The sequence below is a fragment of the Hemiscyllium ocellatum genome, chromosome 2, assembly GCF_020745735.1.
Source record: "Hemiscyllium ocellatum isolate sHemOce1 chromosome 2, sHemOce1.pat.X.cur, whole genome shotgun sequence".
Classification (NCBI taxonomy): Eukaryota; Metazoa; Chordata; class Chondrichthyes; order Orectolobiformes; family Hemiscylliidae; genus Hemiscyllium; species Hemiscyllium ocellatum.
In genome coordinates this window covers 122,884,082-122,900,751 of record NC_083402.1, presented here as the reverse complement: position 1 = coordinate 122,900,751, position 16,670 = coordinate 122,884,082, and the positions used below count along the sequence as shown (strand labels likewise).

The 16,670-nt window shown below is 39.6% G+C and overlaps 1 protein-coding gene across 4 annotated transcripts in view; it reads left to right on the top strand.

Annotated features, from left to right (window-relative positions):
• Positions 1–1,970: 1,970 nt before the first annotated feature.
• Positions 1,971–16,670, top strand: part of LOC132824894 (phosphatidylinositol 4-phosphate 5-kinase type-1 beta-like) — a 142,367-nt gene continuing 127,667 nt past the window's right edge. For 2 of the 4 annotated variants that reach the window (XM_060839793.1, XM_060839741.1), the window contains exon 1: positions 2,451–2,571. The gene's annotated coding sequence lies outside the window, so the exon portion shown is untranslated. The other 2 variants (XM_060839757.1, XM_060839749.1) reach the window with 2 other exon arrangements.

Here is a 16,670-nt window from a genome sequence, read left to right as displayed (position 1 = left end):
CCAAAGGTGTGCAGGTCAGGTGAATTGGCCATGCTAAATTGCCCGTAGTGTTAGGTGAAGGGGTAAATGTAGGGCAATGGGTTGTTCTTCAGAGGGTCGGTGTGGACTTGTTGAGCCGAAGGGCCTGTTTCCACAGTGTAAGTAATCTTGATATGCACTGACAAGGCTACAGACCAAGAGTTTGAACATAGAAGTGGATTGGAATGACATTTTTTGTCAGCATAATGAGGTGACAGATCTCTTTCTGTGTCATTCTCCTTTTTAAATCTTTCTGATGCTGTGAGCATTTTGTTTTAAAAAAAAAGAGAATCAACAGTAAAACACATCCCTGATTTTTCATTAATAGTAAACCTCTCACTGTGAGACCAATGTGTTGAAGAAATAGGTAACTTTGTGTCTTGCAAGATCATCATTTTTTTAAAAATGTCAATTACACTGCTAGGAACATTGGAACTGGATAAAGGAGTACAAGAAATCAACATGACCTGAAGGAGAGAACAGAGATGGCTTAGAGAAGGCATATTAGAAAGTGGAGGAGGCATAGGAGTGTGGGAGCATGACAGCAGAAAAATAATGATACAAGGGAATTCGTATTCAAATGCAGCAGAGAGAGCAAGTGAGGTACAAACTTAAGTTGAAAGTTTTGCAAAGACTCCACAATCTCTACAGCAAGGCTATAAGTACAATTGTTGGTTTTGGCAATCAAGTTTTCTGCCTGATTCATAGAATCACATTAGCATTCACACTGTTGCAACAGTATTGATATCTAAAAGGTTTTACAGCATTAATCTAGATTGTCATGCTGGCTGTCGCTCCAAGGTATGGTTTTCTTCCACAGTTTGATTGGATTAAGAACAATTTTTTTGCAACAAAAGAAAATTAGAAAGGAGTTCAATATTAAGGTCTAACCAATGAGGAAGAAAATTGATGGCTGAGACAGAGGCAAAATGCATCACACATTGGTAGTGTTCAGGAGTTGTGAAAAGCCAATTAATAGAAAAAATGTATTGCTCCTAACTTTAGTCCCTCTTTTGTTTTTGATCAGTTTTGATACAGGAAAAGGGAGGAATTTTTACTAGTTGCAGGAGGTTCAGTCACCAAAGGACATACTATACAATAATTGGCAAAAGAACCAGAGGCAGAGATGAGGTGATATTTTTACCCAGTGAGTTGTATTGATGTGAAACGCCAGTGGAAGAAGATTCCAAACGATATCATATATGTAAGGAAGGACAAACAGACATTTATATAGGTCTTTCAAAATCTCAAGGGCATCTCAAGTGCTATACAGCCAGTAAAGTACGTTTCGAAGTAAAAGAGAGAAATCGCTTTAAATGCTCGGAACTCCATTCTGGTGAACTGAAATGCTAAACCGCTGAGTATTTCCAGCATTTTCTGCCTTTTACTTCAGATCTCCAGTATTTTGTCCAGACCCTTCAGAAGTGCAGACACGGTTGTAATGTGTAGGATATCCTGGAGAAGGAATAAACTGTAGTGCTGTGGAGAAAGGGGAATGGAAATGATTGGATGGCTCTTTCAAGGATGGGTTGAACGACAATCTTCAGTGCTGTTTGGTTCTGTGATTCGCCGACAGAAGTGAACTGCAGCTGGGGCTTTGGCACTCTGGAACCAGCCAATAGAGGGTGTACTTTTCACTCCTGTGTTGGTGGCGAGGATTCTCCTCCTTAAGCCTTCTGTGGCAACTGAATGAAAACCGGGAACTTAGTTGGGGGGAATCATTGCAAAGTGAGTTTTCGACCTGGAAAGGAGAAAGCATTCTGGAGCTGTGAAACAGGACTCTCAGGAAGGAGCGTGCTGAAACTCCCCCGGTTTCAAAATGTGACCTATTTTAAAGGCAAGGTATTTTAAAAATAAATAGGTACAGCTCAAATGGCATTGCAAAATTTGTATTGTGCTCACTGATTATAAATCTCGGCGTCCTCTCTCTCCGGGTCTACATCTGGACAAGGGACTGTGGGACGGTCAAATACAATTGGTTAAATACAAGCAGGAATGTAACTTGTTACAAATCAGGATTTATCGCTTGGATGAAGAGGTGAGAAAGATGTAAATTGTATTACATTGCTGAAACTGGAACGATGCTGTCGGGTAATGAAGGGCTATTGCTACAATTCTTTTAGGGGAGCGAGGGAGAGACAGAAACCTCCACTACCACCTCAATGGTCTTAGATTCCCTGGGGGGAACCGAATGAGGAGCTGCAAAATAAATAAACAAACAAAACCAACTCCCGTCCTGGTGAAGATGCCTAACAGCAACAACCTTGCTCAGGCATATGTTTGTTGTTGTTCACGTATTATAGCACTGCGGGATTTCTGGGCTGTTTCTGTGCACCGGCGTGGGGACATTGGACCAAACAATAGCTGTGCAGGGGGAGGGAGCGGGGGCGCGCAGAGGCTGCAAGGCGCGTCCCCGCGCTCCGCCAAACGGGCAGATCGGGGGAGAGAGAAAGAGAGTGTAGTGGAGCTGCTTCTGCTTCTGCTGCAGCAGCCCCGGGCCCTGGGAGAAGCCAAACACATTCACACCTGTAACACAGAGAGGCAGCACTGCAGGTAAATAAACTGCAGCGAGGGGAGGGGAGGGGGACAATGAACTACAGGCGAGCAGCAGAGAAACAAGGCGAGAAAAAAATGTACGTAAAAAGGAGAAGAAAGATGCTGAGTGCATTTGTGTCTTTTTTGTCACGTCAGTGGAGATGTGTTATGCTGTTTGAATGCCCTGTTGGTCCAAGGCTAAGGTTCGAATTCTTCTGGCAGGTGCATTGAGTAAAGATGTGCTTTTTTTTCCCCTAAAAACTTATGTTAGGAAAGGTCCAGTTCTTTTGACCACAGCTGGACATGGATTCTTGTGAATACTGATATCTGAATAAGAGGCAATGCCAGATGCATCAGATTTTTAAAGGTGAAGTTGTTTTTTTGGAAATGAATTAATTAGTGGAAGTCTTATAATCGATTGACACGAACGTAGAAGGAGTGGTAGGGACCAAGCCATCCAATGCTGCTAGTGAGTAATGTGCCTCTTTTTAGAGCAGAGAGTGCTAGCATTATTTTTAATTCTTAGTATTAGCCAAATGTTTCTTTCTGGCATTGCAAACTTTGTTTCATTACAAAATAGAACTGCCTTGTCGAGTTTTACTGTTAAGGCCACAGTTGAAAAGGACCCTGTCTGAATTTGTTTTGGTCATATGTGTACATTTTTGATAAAATGTTTATGTAAGTTGTGTCAATTTTGCTCAAAGCTGTTGCTATCAAAGTGTAACTGAAAATAAATGTCTAATCAAGGAAAATAATTTTTAAAATCTGTATCAGTGTAGTTTTTTTTTAAACACTCCTTTCCAACTTCTGAAGCTTCCATTGTTCTTTCTAAATGGCCTGAAGATTAATGGGTGGTGATTTCATCCCTTATTCTGGTGAGGTTAGCTTTTTTTTCTATATGACTACTTTCTAATCACCATGGTCAGAGTTGTTATTACACCCCTCTGGAGCAGGTGGGATTTGAACCTTGGCTTCCTGTCTCAAAGGTAGGGATACTACCAGTGCGCCACAGGAACCTTTGTGCTAGCTATGGTTAAGGAATAGATTAAGTGATTCAATCTTTAAAGGCAACCAATAATCAATTTCCTTCAATGGGGTTAGACTTGACTTAAACAGTTCTTAACTACGTATTTGTAAAACAATCCTTGGAAGCATGTGTAATCTAAAATTGAGCTTTTAATTTTCCTTTAAATGTCACTTTAAAATGAATTGTTACTGCATAATTCTGAGTGTTTTTTAAAGCAATTTTATTTTTCTGTACTTTGACAAGGCAGGCATACTAATCTTATCAATAGAGGTGTGTAAATGTTATGAAATAATCCTGGAGGTGACTTCCAAATTCTCATTCCCTTCTCCTTGCAGAGTTTGCCAAGTTAGTACAGATACATCATCGTCCTCTCCTGTCCAGCAAGACAGCTTCTGTTTTGCAAATTGTACCGATAATCCTACTGTTGCATTTCAGGCAGGAATGGATGTGGAAATCCATAGCTGTTTATAAAATAGCCAAGTCTGTCAATAGCGCTGCTTTTTTTTTTAAAGTTCAAGCCCCACATAGTTGAATGTCGTCAGCTTCTGTTGACATACAGAATTACTTTGCACAGCTCCTTTTATTGTGGCCCTGTGGCTAACTTAGTTTACATTAATAAATTCTGTTTCATAATTAATTTTTTAAAAGTATTGCATAATAATAAGAATTTCATCTCTCTTTTTTGCCATTGAAAAGTCATCTGAAGGTTAATGAAATGTAGGGAACTGTTCTCCAACGGTAGCAACATCATTGCCCCCTCAACAAAACAATCACTTGGATTTTAATATGGTTAAAAATCCTATGATGCTTTACAGAAATGTTATCAGACAAAATTTAGTATTGAGATACAGTATGAAGTATTAGGAAAAGTGGCAAAAGCCAAATAACTAATTTTTAAGGCGCCTCTTTGCAAAAATAGAAGGCGATAGAGAATGGAAGAGGCAAGTTATTTTATTCCATGTAGGAGACATAATGCTCATGTGAATGTCATCTAGGTGACTGAGAGCAGAGTAATGGTGGTTGACCTAAAATCAAGGATGGCCAAGAGGATAGAATTGGAGGAGTGCAGAGATATCAGATTTTGTAGGGCTGAAAGTGGTTGCACCTATAGGGATAGATGAAGGTAGAGAAATTTGAAAATAGGCCAGTGCAAGTTAGAGGTGAATTTTTGCTAACAGTTGGCTGGGTAATTGATTACAAAAACAAAACCAGAACTTCAGAATGTTGCTCTGAAGTGATCCTTAACAGGTAGTTTGTGTAGTAGTACTGTGAAACAAGCAGGTGATAGTGAGGGCAGGGAAGTTATTGAAGGTCATCTTCACAGCTATGGAATAGATATTATCTAACAAAGTACATAATTTGGGCTGGTGGCAAATACAGGTTAATGATCACGTGCTATGCCTGTTGTATTGTCTTCTCGCCCTGTCACCTTGAGGTAGACTTGTAGCAAGTTGAAGTCAGAGGTAGCCTATAGGCGAATTGTAAAATTGCTCACATTGGTTTAAGCATCTTTCCCTGAATATGGTACAGCAGCTGAATCATTTACAGATTTCATATATATAAATATATATATATTTTTTAATACTTAATCAAATTGTAATAAACAGCTTACAATTCAAATATATCAACTGAACTTATAACCTAACAAACATCATCTGGTGATGTAATACCTGATATCTGCATAGATCCGGCTGAACAACAAATTTAAACAAATAACCACAAGGTTATGTGCATGTAATAATCAGATTTGACTATATATTTAAATAACACTTTTAATAGTTCAGGGAAAATCACATGGTCTTTTAACTCCTTCGGTGCTGGAGAGGAATTGCACTTTGATTATTTAAACCTCTTTTGTCAATTTTGGTTTACGTTCTAAAAGTAAATAAATTTGTAGTACTGTGCGATTGTGTAACATCATGGATGTAGCTGAATTCTTATGAGAAGTGGAGACTGGAGACACTACAGTGTAAAGTGCAGGGGGTTGGGGGAGTCCAGTTTCTGATGTCAGTTGTGAATGTTTCTGAAGGTTAGCATTTTATTCATGCCTATATTGGATGTGCACCCTGGTTTGTGTTTTAAATTGTGCTGGTATCTGTTTTTATTCTGGATTCAGATCAATGGTTAGGAAGAAATATATGGATTGCTCAAACTGATGTTTCCCATGTTTTAATTTTATTACTAGATGACATTCACATGAGCATTATGTCTCCTACATGGAATAAACTAACTTGCAAACTAATAGTCCCAGTTGTGCCATTAAAGGCTAACATAGTTAGATCTATATTTTACTGAGTTCCAATTTAATATACTGAATTACTTTTAAATTGAGTTAATAGAAACACAAGTGGTTGCCTGTTGCTTAAATTATCTCCCATGGAAGTTCTTGGACTAAGTATAAAGAGCTAGCTGCTGTGAAAGGGTAGTGGAAAGTTAAAACTAAGATATTGGCTAACCGTTTACTTCAAATTGTTTGACAGCTAATGAAAACAGATTAGAGTCTCTGGCCTTTCAGAACCCTCTGTGTGGAATATGACTGGATCATGTCCTTCATGACTTGAAAGCAAAAGTAAGATTAATGTTTTCTCCCCTTGCCTCCCCCCATTCTAGCACAAAGGTTTCCTTTAATATGGGGAATCATCAGCACCTGACATTTCAGATTACTTTATAAACCAACATTAATAATGTACACTTCTTGTTGAGGTTTTGCATTCTGTTTTGTTTTGGTATTCTAGAATTGGTTTATCAAGTTGCTAAAAATTCACAGGAACTTTTATTTGTGTTCTGCCTGTGGGATTTTGCATGTTTCCCCTGAAGAGGGGATTTTGGAAGGAATAAAATTAAATTAATCATGAAAGTAAGTGATGGTTTTGAGAACAACAGCTTGCATTTATACAGCATCTTTTAAGGTTATGAAAGCTCTGGTGACCTTTTATTCAGATAAATAGGTGAGTGGAACGGGGTGTGGAGAAACCCTGAATGTTCTAGCTGACCGTTTGTTTCGTATTGTACAGTACCAATTGTGTATATTTTAATCTGTGCCTTAGCTGTAGAATATTTGAAGTGTTGGGTCTCAGCACACTCAAGTTGCCAGGCAACAGTATGTGTGCAATGTTTTTGTTTCACTCTGTGGGGATATCAGCTGACTCTAATCGGTTGGGGTAAGGAGTGTGGGCTCCCTCACCCTCATGCAGGTTAACTGTGGGATTCTGAACACAGGATATCTTGCAAGGTGTATGTATTTTCTTGCTTTTTGCAAGAAATAAACAGCAAAGTCATAAGCAAGGGTACCATTATGCAAAATGACTTATAGTGCTTGAAAGTCCAAAACAGAACACACGAATTTGACATGTAGAACATGATTATTATACGGTAGTATATTTCATGATTTCAGGATGTCCCAAAGCACTTTGCACCCAAGTCCGAAGTGTTGTCTCTGTTGTAAAGTGTGAATGTGCTGCAAGTTCGCATGTACAGCAACTAGGTAATGACCAGATAATCTGGTTGGGGATTACATACTGGCCAGGAAACAGCCCCTAGTGCCATGACATGCTTTGTATTTCAATCTGAGAGGGTCTTGGCTGAACGTTTCTTCTGAAAGGAAGCTCTGCTGTGTTCAGAGACATCATGAACACTGAGATGCTGCCTGGTGCTTGATGGCAGTCTTATGGTATACATTGGGATGTTATTAAATATGCGAGGTTGTTGCATTTCTACTGCAGAGTTCCAGTGTCTGAGTAAGGTGGAATCCACCCAGTCTGTCATTTGCTGGAGCAAATAACATCTGGATTATGTGAATTGTAAAATTGTTAAATTTGATTTAAATTGTTAACTACTTGTGAGTTAGTGGTAAAATGAGTTTTTCTCTTCGTGTACTAATGAAGTATCCCAAGAACACGAATATACCTAGTTGAGAGGATCAGTTGCTACTTTAAAAGGCCTTACATTATAGGAAATGCATGCAGACAGATGATATGCCATACAAAAAGCTGATATGATAGGGATAGACTTTGCTCATGTGATTTGCAAAAAATTCAAATTACATTGAAGTTTGCATGTGGCAATTTACGTAACAGCAGTGCACCCTTTTATTGGCATTTAATTTGCTCAATTTATCTGCAACGAAGAAGGACGTAATCTGATTCTGCACATAAATTAATTTGAGAACCAAACCACTTCTTGTGCATGGATAAATTAGGAAAATGAGACATAATGAAATACAAAAATGTACCCATCCAATTTAGCACGTAGCCTTGCTGTCTTAAAATTAAACCTCCTGCCTCCTCCAACTGTACTTTGGATTGAATGTTAAAAGAGCTTATTTGGCTGTATAGTTTAAGGGTCATAATTGGGAATTGCATTGTTTGTCATATTGTCACATGATACCATTTAGTTTCAACTAGACACCTGAAATTCCTTCAACCTAGTGTAGTTTGCAAATGGCAAGAGGACTCTGTGGTTCTGTGGTAGTATCCCTATCACTAAACCAGAAGACCTAGGTTGAAATCCCACCTTTTCCAGAAATGCTCAATAACATTCCTGAGCAGGTCAGTAAGAGAGAGGAAAAGAAATTACAGATGAGTGTTCACAGCTTTCAGAATTTTGTGAAGGGAGGCAAAAAAAGAGATTTCTTGAAAAAAAGACTTGCATGTAAATCTTTTTTAACAACCTTGGGGCATTTAATGTTGCTGGACAGCTGCTGGAGCTTTTTGTAAAAGTAGTCATTATTGAAATGGAGAAAATGTGACTGCTAACTTGTGCAGAGCAAGCTCACGCAAACAATGAAATAATCAGTTTGTGTTTTGAATGATAAATATTGGACAGGATGCTGGAGAGAATTCCCTTTCTCATGGGATTTTCAATCTCCAAAAGGCCAGACAACTTTGGTTTAATTCTCATCAGAAAATGACACTTCTGACAGTATAGCTCTCCTTCAGTACTGTGTCTCACTGCAGACATTGATCTTAGATTCCTCTGGGACTTGAACACTCAACTTTATGAATCTTGGCTTCACTACATGGAAGATTTGCATTGTTTCAAGTAGCTCAGGTGGTGAGGGAAGTTAAATTGTGCGCAATGTTTTCATCTGTCATTGAAACATGTTACAAGTGGCTATTCGGCTTGTACACATGGACAGCCAAGTCTCTGGCCCATCCAAACTCGGTTGGTTTAGCTCAGTTTGCTGGATACTTGGTTTGCGAAGCAGTGTGATGCCAACAGCATGGGTTCAATTCCCAACACCAGCTGAGGCTACCATGAAGGACTGTCCTTCTCAACCTCTCCCCACGCCTGAGGTATGGTGGCCACCTGGTTAATCAACACTCTGTGATGAGGGAGCAGCCCTATGATCTGGTAAGACTCTGGTGACCCTCAGAGTCTTGTGATATGCATCACTGTGCATTTTACCTATCTTGAAAAGTCAGTCCTGCCCTAGATAAGGCAAAAATAACCTTTTAAAAAATGAAGTCCTTTCTTATTTGCAAATGGAGAACTTTATTTTTGCTGGGGAAAATAGTTAAATCAACTTTCATTAAATAATACATCCCTTTATGGTTTGTTTTAGGGTTATGTTTAGTGAGGATTATTTCTCAATTTCTCAATTTTTGTTCATTTGCAACTGACTGCTATAATTTTCCCTTCACTGTGAGCTGTTGTGTTTTCACAACATTTCAAAATGCAATAGCAAATTTGTCATTTAAATCTCACCAGGTTTAATAGATGTGGAATGAGTTCTTGAATTTTTTCCTTGTTCTGCTGAACCTAATGTTTTGGTAAAATCATTAAATGAATTACAGAATGGTTCCAACGTTGAAGGTCACCATTTGAACCCATCTTCTCTCTGTAAGAGCAACTCACTAGTCCCACTCTCCTTTTCCTTCCAGTTACAATGCAAACATTTTCTCTTCAAGTGTTTCTTTCTGAATGCCAAGACTGAATTAGCCCCTGCTGTTTTTTTTTGGCAGAGCATTCCAGACCAGAACCATTGGCTATGTTTAATAGTTTTTTTCTCATGTCGTCATTCATTTGTTTGTTGCTTTACCTTCAAGTGACATCCTCCAGTTCTTAAACCAAGAGGAGAGAGACTTAAAAAAGACACAAGAGGCAAAAGTTTTTCACAGAGTGGTTCATGTGTGGAATGAACTTAAGGAACTGGTGCATGTGGGCACAATTGCAATGTTTAAAAGACATTTGGATAAGTACATGAATAGGAAAGGTTTGGAGGGATCTGGGCCAGGAGCAGGCAGTGGGACTAGTTTAGTTTGGCTTTGTGTTTGGTATGGACTGGTTGGACTGAAGGGTCTGCTTCCATGCTGTATGACTCTGTGACTTAACCCTTCTGCAAAATGGGAACAATTTCTCCTTTTCTATTCTGTTCAGAATGTGACTAATTTCAGACACCTTTATCAAATCTTCTTTCAAGCTTCCCAGTCCATCCACATATTAGAACTCCCTCATTCCTGTAACTATTATTGTAACTTTTTTCTGCTCTCTCTCTAAAACCTCCATATCTTTCTAATGTACAATGTCCAGAATTGGGGACACAACTTTAGTTGTAAGGTGGAAATTTTTGATTACATTCTTTCTCTTTAAAGTTAGTCAGTTCTAATTCCCTCCAATTCCAGTAATTGCCCCTTTCAGTATCATAGAATTATCAGGGCACAATATTATAGTGCAGAGGTGCCATTTGGCCCATTGAGTCTGAACTGAGCCTCCAAGGAATATCTCACCTGCCCTCGCCCTATTCCTGTAACACCACATTTACCATTGCTAGGCCACCTGGCCTACATGTACCTGGGCACTATAGAATAATTTAGCATGATCAATCCACCTTATCTGCACATCTTTGGACTGTGGGAGGAAACCAGAGCACCTGGTGAAAACCCATGCAGACCTGGGGAGAACGTGCAAAGCCTTCACAAAGGTCCCTAGCACTGCGAGGCAGCGATGCTAGTCTTTCATATTCTTCAGCTGAAGTATCTACTTCTGTTATCTTTGCTGTGCCTGAGATAAGTTGACTGTACTGTAAGTTCTTCAAAAATTCTGTGGGACAATTGTTCATCACACAAACATTTTAATGAAAGTTCACCAGTCCAAAAAGCCTTACTAATGCTCCAGTGGCTAGTGTCTATTTCTTGTGTCATTATTCCTTCTCTTGACCAATTATTTTAGCAAGTCAGGTGTGTAGTGGAAGCTTTAGTTTTCTGTTCCAATCACCATTTTTAACATGATGCAAGTAAACTACCTCGTGGATGTAAGAGACCTCTAGCTCTAGTCTGAAGAACATTTGGGAACTCCTGATATTTATCCCTCAAGCAACATCGCAGAAACAACCACAATTAGTCGTTATCATACTGCTATTTGTGGGAGCTTGCTGTTAGCAAGTTAGGTATTATATTTCCTCCATTACAACAGTGGCTACATATACTTCACTGGCAGAAAATCTTTGCAGTATTTTCATAGTTTGTTGAAGGCGCTGGCGCAGTGCAAGTCTCTCAGATCCACAAGGAGTGCAGAAAAATCCAACTCCAAAATATTATAATTACAATATCAAATCCAAGTGCTTGGTTGATATTTATTTCTCTTCCTCTGTTCCTTTTGCAGAAACAGTGCTGGACTAAACTTTTTTTTTAATTAGGAGACAGTGAGGCCTGCAGATACTGGAGATCAGAGCTGAGAGTGTGTTGCTGGAAAAGCACAGCAGGTCAGGCAGCATCCAAGAAGCAGGAAAATCGACGTTTTGGGCCGGAGCCCTTCATCAGGAATCTTGATGAATTCCTGATGAAGGGCTCTGGCCCGAAACGTCAATTTTCCTGCTTCTCGGATGCTGCATGACCTGCTGTGCTTTTCCAGCAACACACACTCAACATTAAACTCTCTTTTGCCCATTGTTTGAAATTAGTTCATGTTGGTAGTGGTAATAGATAAGCAATGCTGAATGTGAAATTGAGGTTTATGTAGATCAAATTGCACCAAGCATTACAAATTCTGCGAAAGCTATCAAGTGCTGCTCCATTAATAGATGATATTAGTTAAACAGCTTCAAAAATGTTGATTGCAGTTTAATTTTCAAAAATATTTTTTGCATTTTAAAAAAAATTAAACCAAACAGACTTGTTTATGAAAACTGGGAGCTTCCTGTTACCCAGGAAACCTGGTGTTAGTTTCCATGGAGAGTCATGTTTTTAAAAAAAAAAAAAATTTTCTTGGCTATGATGCAAAACTGCAATCATCATCTAATTAGGACGAAAACATAGTTTAGTAAGTGGCCATTATAACATAAATTTGATATCACATCGAGATAGAGGAGTTTAAAGCAAACTGAGGATTAGTTCTGCTTATTTTAATGTATGTTAGTTTGACATATGCAGTGCCTCAGATTTGAACATTCACCTCTATTCATTCCTGTGAGAAGGGACCATGAAAAATATTATAGGATGATGAAAGACAATGTTTCGTTCATTTTCTTCGACCCCTTCTCGTCCTTTATCCTTTTAAAAGGGGATTAGAGGGGGTGTATGGTGGATTAATGGATGCTTCTTGAGTATCTGTCAAAAAGCCCCTGGCTCTGGGAAGGTGCAATTGGACAATTTGACCAATAGCAGGATTGTGATGGTAGAGCATGTAATGAAAGCTCCAGAAATACATTCACTTGGAGTTGATGACCATAAATACACATTTTTCAGCTGTTGTATAATATGCTGGCAATGTTGTTTTTATTGAGTTGGCTGGAAATGTCTATAGCAATTAATCTCTTTTGTACATGTAATCTTGCACAAAATAAAGTCTTATTCGACTTTTGTTTTACAGTTTGACAGAAAAGAAGTGATTTTTGGTTTTTGTAAATCCTTCAGTTGTTTGGAATGATGAAGGGGCTGTGATATGGTGCTGTGGTAGTGATCCAATCCCTGGACCAGGAAGCTCAGGTTCAAGTCCCACCTTCTCCAGGGGTGTGTAATAACCTCTCAACAAGTCGATTTAATTTTTTAAAAAAAGTTAGTCTTTTTAAAAATGAAGAACAGGAGTGAGGGCAGGGATTTGGTCACCAGAAGATCTGGTTTTAAGATAATTGAGAAAAATGCCAGACAAGACATGAAATGGTTTTAATAGAGTGAGTTGTTATCATCTGGAATGCACTGTCAGAAAGGGTGTTAAGCAGATTTACTAATAACTTTCAAATGATTAATTGATGCACACTTCCAAAAGAGCAGTTTTCAGGGCTGTATGGAAAAAGCAAGGTAGTGGAGTTAATTGGAAAGCTCAATCAAGGAGGGAGAGTCGCTGGGATACTGGTAAATTCACTGGACAAAAATCCAGCATCCCAGGTTAGTGTTCTGGGGACATGGGTTTGAATCATGCTGTAACAGATGGTGAAATTTGAATACAATACAAATCTGGAATATAAAGCTAGAGGTGACCATGCAGTAGTTGTTGGTTGTCATAAAAATCCACTTTTTTTTTAAAACTAATGTTCTTCAGGAAAGAAAATCATTTTGCATGTGACTTCAGACCCGCCCCCCCCACCTCCCCCACCCTCCACCCTCCACCCCACAACTGTCTGGTTAACTCTGATCTGTTCTCTGGGAAATAAATACTGGTTTAGCCCACAGTGCCCACATCCTATCGATAAAATATTTTAAAAAGGCACAGTGTGCTGAATAGCTGCTTTCGGTGCTGTACGATTTTCCCTGACACCCAGAGATAAATCATGGCCTTTGTACAGTACAGTTGATGCAATGACAATTTGCGTATTTTATAACCTCTTTATCGGAGCAAAACAACTCGCGGCAGTTCAGAGAATTATCAGGCAAAGCATGAAACTGGGCCACGTGAGAGATTGGGGCAGATGACAAACAGCTTGGTCAAAGAAGTGGAATTTCTAGGATATTTTAAAGGAGTAAGGAGACGTGGAATATGGAGGAGTTTAGGGATAGAATTCTACAGCTAAGGGTCTAGCCAGAGAAAAGAAGTACCACCAATGGGGGAACAACTGAAATCAGATCAGCACAGAAAAAAAAGCATTGGAGAAGTGAGAATATCAGAGGCTTCTGTTGCTGGAAACAATTGCAGAGATGGAGAATGAAGATTATGGAGGGTTTTGAAAACAAGGTTGATATTAAAAGATAGATGCTGCTTAACTGTAATAAATGCCAGTACAAAATCAAGGAAGTTTTGTTGAACCTTTTTATATAAAACACTGATTAGGCCTCTTCTGGAATATTTATGTCCAGTTCTGAGCAGCACATTTCAGAAAGTGTGAAGACATTAAGAAAGGATACAGATAAGATTTACAAATGTGGTTCCAAGAATGAAGAAGCTCTGTTATGTGATAGTTTGGAAGGGGTCCAGCTATTCTACTTAGATGTTTGGGAAGCCATTCTCAAAAGTAGTACCTGTAATCGTGAGTATGGCCAGAGATTATGGAGAGACTGTTTCCGTTGCTGCAGCAGTGAAGAGAACATCCATTTAAGTGATTGACAAAAGAGGCAATGGCAACGTGCAGAGAATCTTTCTTGCATCGTTAGTGCCTAGGATCTGGGATAGACTGTGTGGTACAGACAGAATCAATTGTCGTTTTCAAAACACAATCTGATAATTACCTGAGGGGCGGGAAAAAAACAAGTGAAAATTGCTGGCCCACCGGGAAAAGGTGAAGGATGGGCAGCATATGCCCAAGTACACATGGGCTGAATGGCCTCCATCAGAGCTGTGAATATTCTGTGATTCTATAATCCCCCACACACACAATTGGGTTCCAAACTAATGTTACCAACACAAATATCCTACAGGCCACCTATTTACCTCCAGTGACTCCATCTGTTTGGTATTTGCATGGATGCAGATTGGGAGAAAGTGAGGACTGCAGATGCTGGAGATCAGAGCTTAAAAATGTGTTACTGGAAAAGCGCAGCAGGTCAGGCAGCATCAAATGAGCCAGAGGAATCGACATTTCGGGCATAAGCCCTTCTTCAGGAATGAGGAGGGTGTGCCAAGCAGGCCTGATGCAGGTTGGATCTAATTTGCATATTTTGCCCATGTCTCTTTCTTTAGAACTGCTGATGCATCCTCTAATTCAGGGAAAAGAAAAGGTACTTCTTCCTTTTATTTCCTTGAAACAATGGGTCCTGTTTGCAATGAACATAATTGATGACATAAATGAGCATAATTAATACCAATTAGGATGTTAACTGAAAGCCACAGGCATAATAGCTAAGGAAAAGTAAATGTGAGAGAAATTAGTAAGAGAGTTTGGAAATGGCCTGCTTCACCAGCTTCCCTCACTAACCTCTCTGCACAATAAGAATTAACTGCTGTCTGATTATATTCAGAGGTATGTTGCACCATTATTGTGTATGAGCTGTAGTATTAAAGTTGCTAGTAAACAAATATTGATCCCATCCCGAAATGTCCGTCACCTCTCACTAAAATGGTCAGCCTTTGCTTGTGGAAAGTAGACAAACAGGAGGCTGGCAGAACACAGCAAGCCAGGCAGCATCAGGAGGTGGAGAAGAGTTGAAGGAGGATCACACCCAAAAGGTTGACTTCTCCACCGCCTGCCTGGCCTGCCAGTCAACTTTGGATTCCAGCATCTGCAGTTTTTTTTTGTCACTAACCTTGCTTGTGGAAAGACAGATACTTTGGACTCTTTCAGCCTTCCTTTCAATAAAATCTGGATTCTAATGGGAGACTGAAATAATCTAATGATTTTAAATAAATGATGGTTGAGATGCCATGAAGCTGTCTTTATATATAATAATAAGGGTGGCTGATTTGTAGTTTGGATTTGTTGGCGCGACCTCTGACTTTGCTGCTATTTCACAGCAATTGCACAAAGCAGTGGGCGGCACGGTGGCACAGTGGTTAGCACTGCTGCCTCACAGCGCCAGTAGACCCGGGTTCAATTCTCGACTCAGGCGACTGACTGTGTGGAGTTTGCACGTTCTCCCCGTGTCTGCGTGGGTTTCCTCCGGGTGCTCCGGTTTCCTCCCACAGTCACAAAGATGTGCGGGTCAGGTGAATCGGCCAAGCTAAATTGCCCGTAGTGTTAGGTAAGGGGTAAATGTATGGGTGGGTTGCGCTTCGGCGGGTCGGTGTGGACTTGTTGGGCCGAAGGGCCTGTTTCCACACTGTAAGTCTAAGTCTAATCTAATCAGTGCAAATACTTGGGCAGTTGGAAAAAACAGTATTCCTTGGGGCAGCAGGGAGCCTTGTAGAAGAACTCATGTATTGAGTTGAGCTGCTTGAGCCTGTGCAAAGCCCAGTTTCAAGCCTGAGTTTGACTGATCATATGTGGCTAAAGACACCAATGTGCATCTTGTTGTTCTGTCAGTCGAGGCTTAGAAAATCAGAAGTTGCATTTATTAAAATTCATTGGAGTAGAAGTCCTTATTGTTTGGATAGGAGAAAATGTATTTACAATCTCCATTCATCACTGGACACCTTACTGGCATATCTGCGACCGTATCTGTATATAGACAATTGATGACATTAGTACCTTTTACCAGGTGGATTTTGTAAGCATCAAATGTAAAATATGCAGCTCATTTATATGGCCATAAATTGTCGGACTAATCTTTCCCATCTTGTTTGAAGGCTATTGTTTGTTCATTGGCATTTCGTGTCTATTATTGAACGAAGACCTATTGATGTAAAATTCAAATGCATGTGTTTATCTCCCTCTACAGTCTCCCTTTCTCCATCTCTAACCAGTTTTGGAGCTCTCTTCTGGATTTGCTGTTCGGCTGGCCTCAATCTTGTGCCTGTGTCCTCCCAGCCTGTTTGTTTGTTTGTTTGTTATTCCTTTCTCAATCACTGCTACACATCCATCTTCTCCTTTTTAAGAACAAGTTTCAGTTACTCCTCCTAATATCTGCTTTGGCTCAAGAATCCAGTTTTTGTCTCCATTTAAGGTGCTACATCAAAGGGAATCCACGAATGGCTGTTGACTTTATCGTTTTTCAAATGAATCACAGCTGGTGACTGTTTCAGGACATTAAATTACTCTTGAGGTGGATGAAGACTGCTTCATTCATTTGACCCGATAAGTTTACTATAGGCTGCATAAAAACCCATGATAGAAATTGAGCGAAAA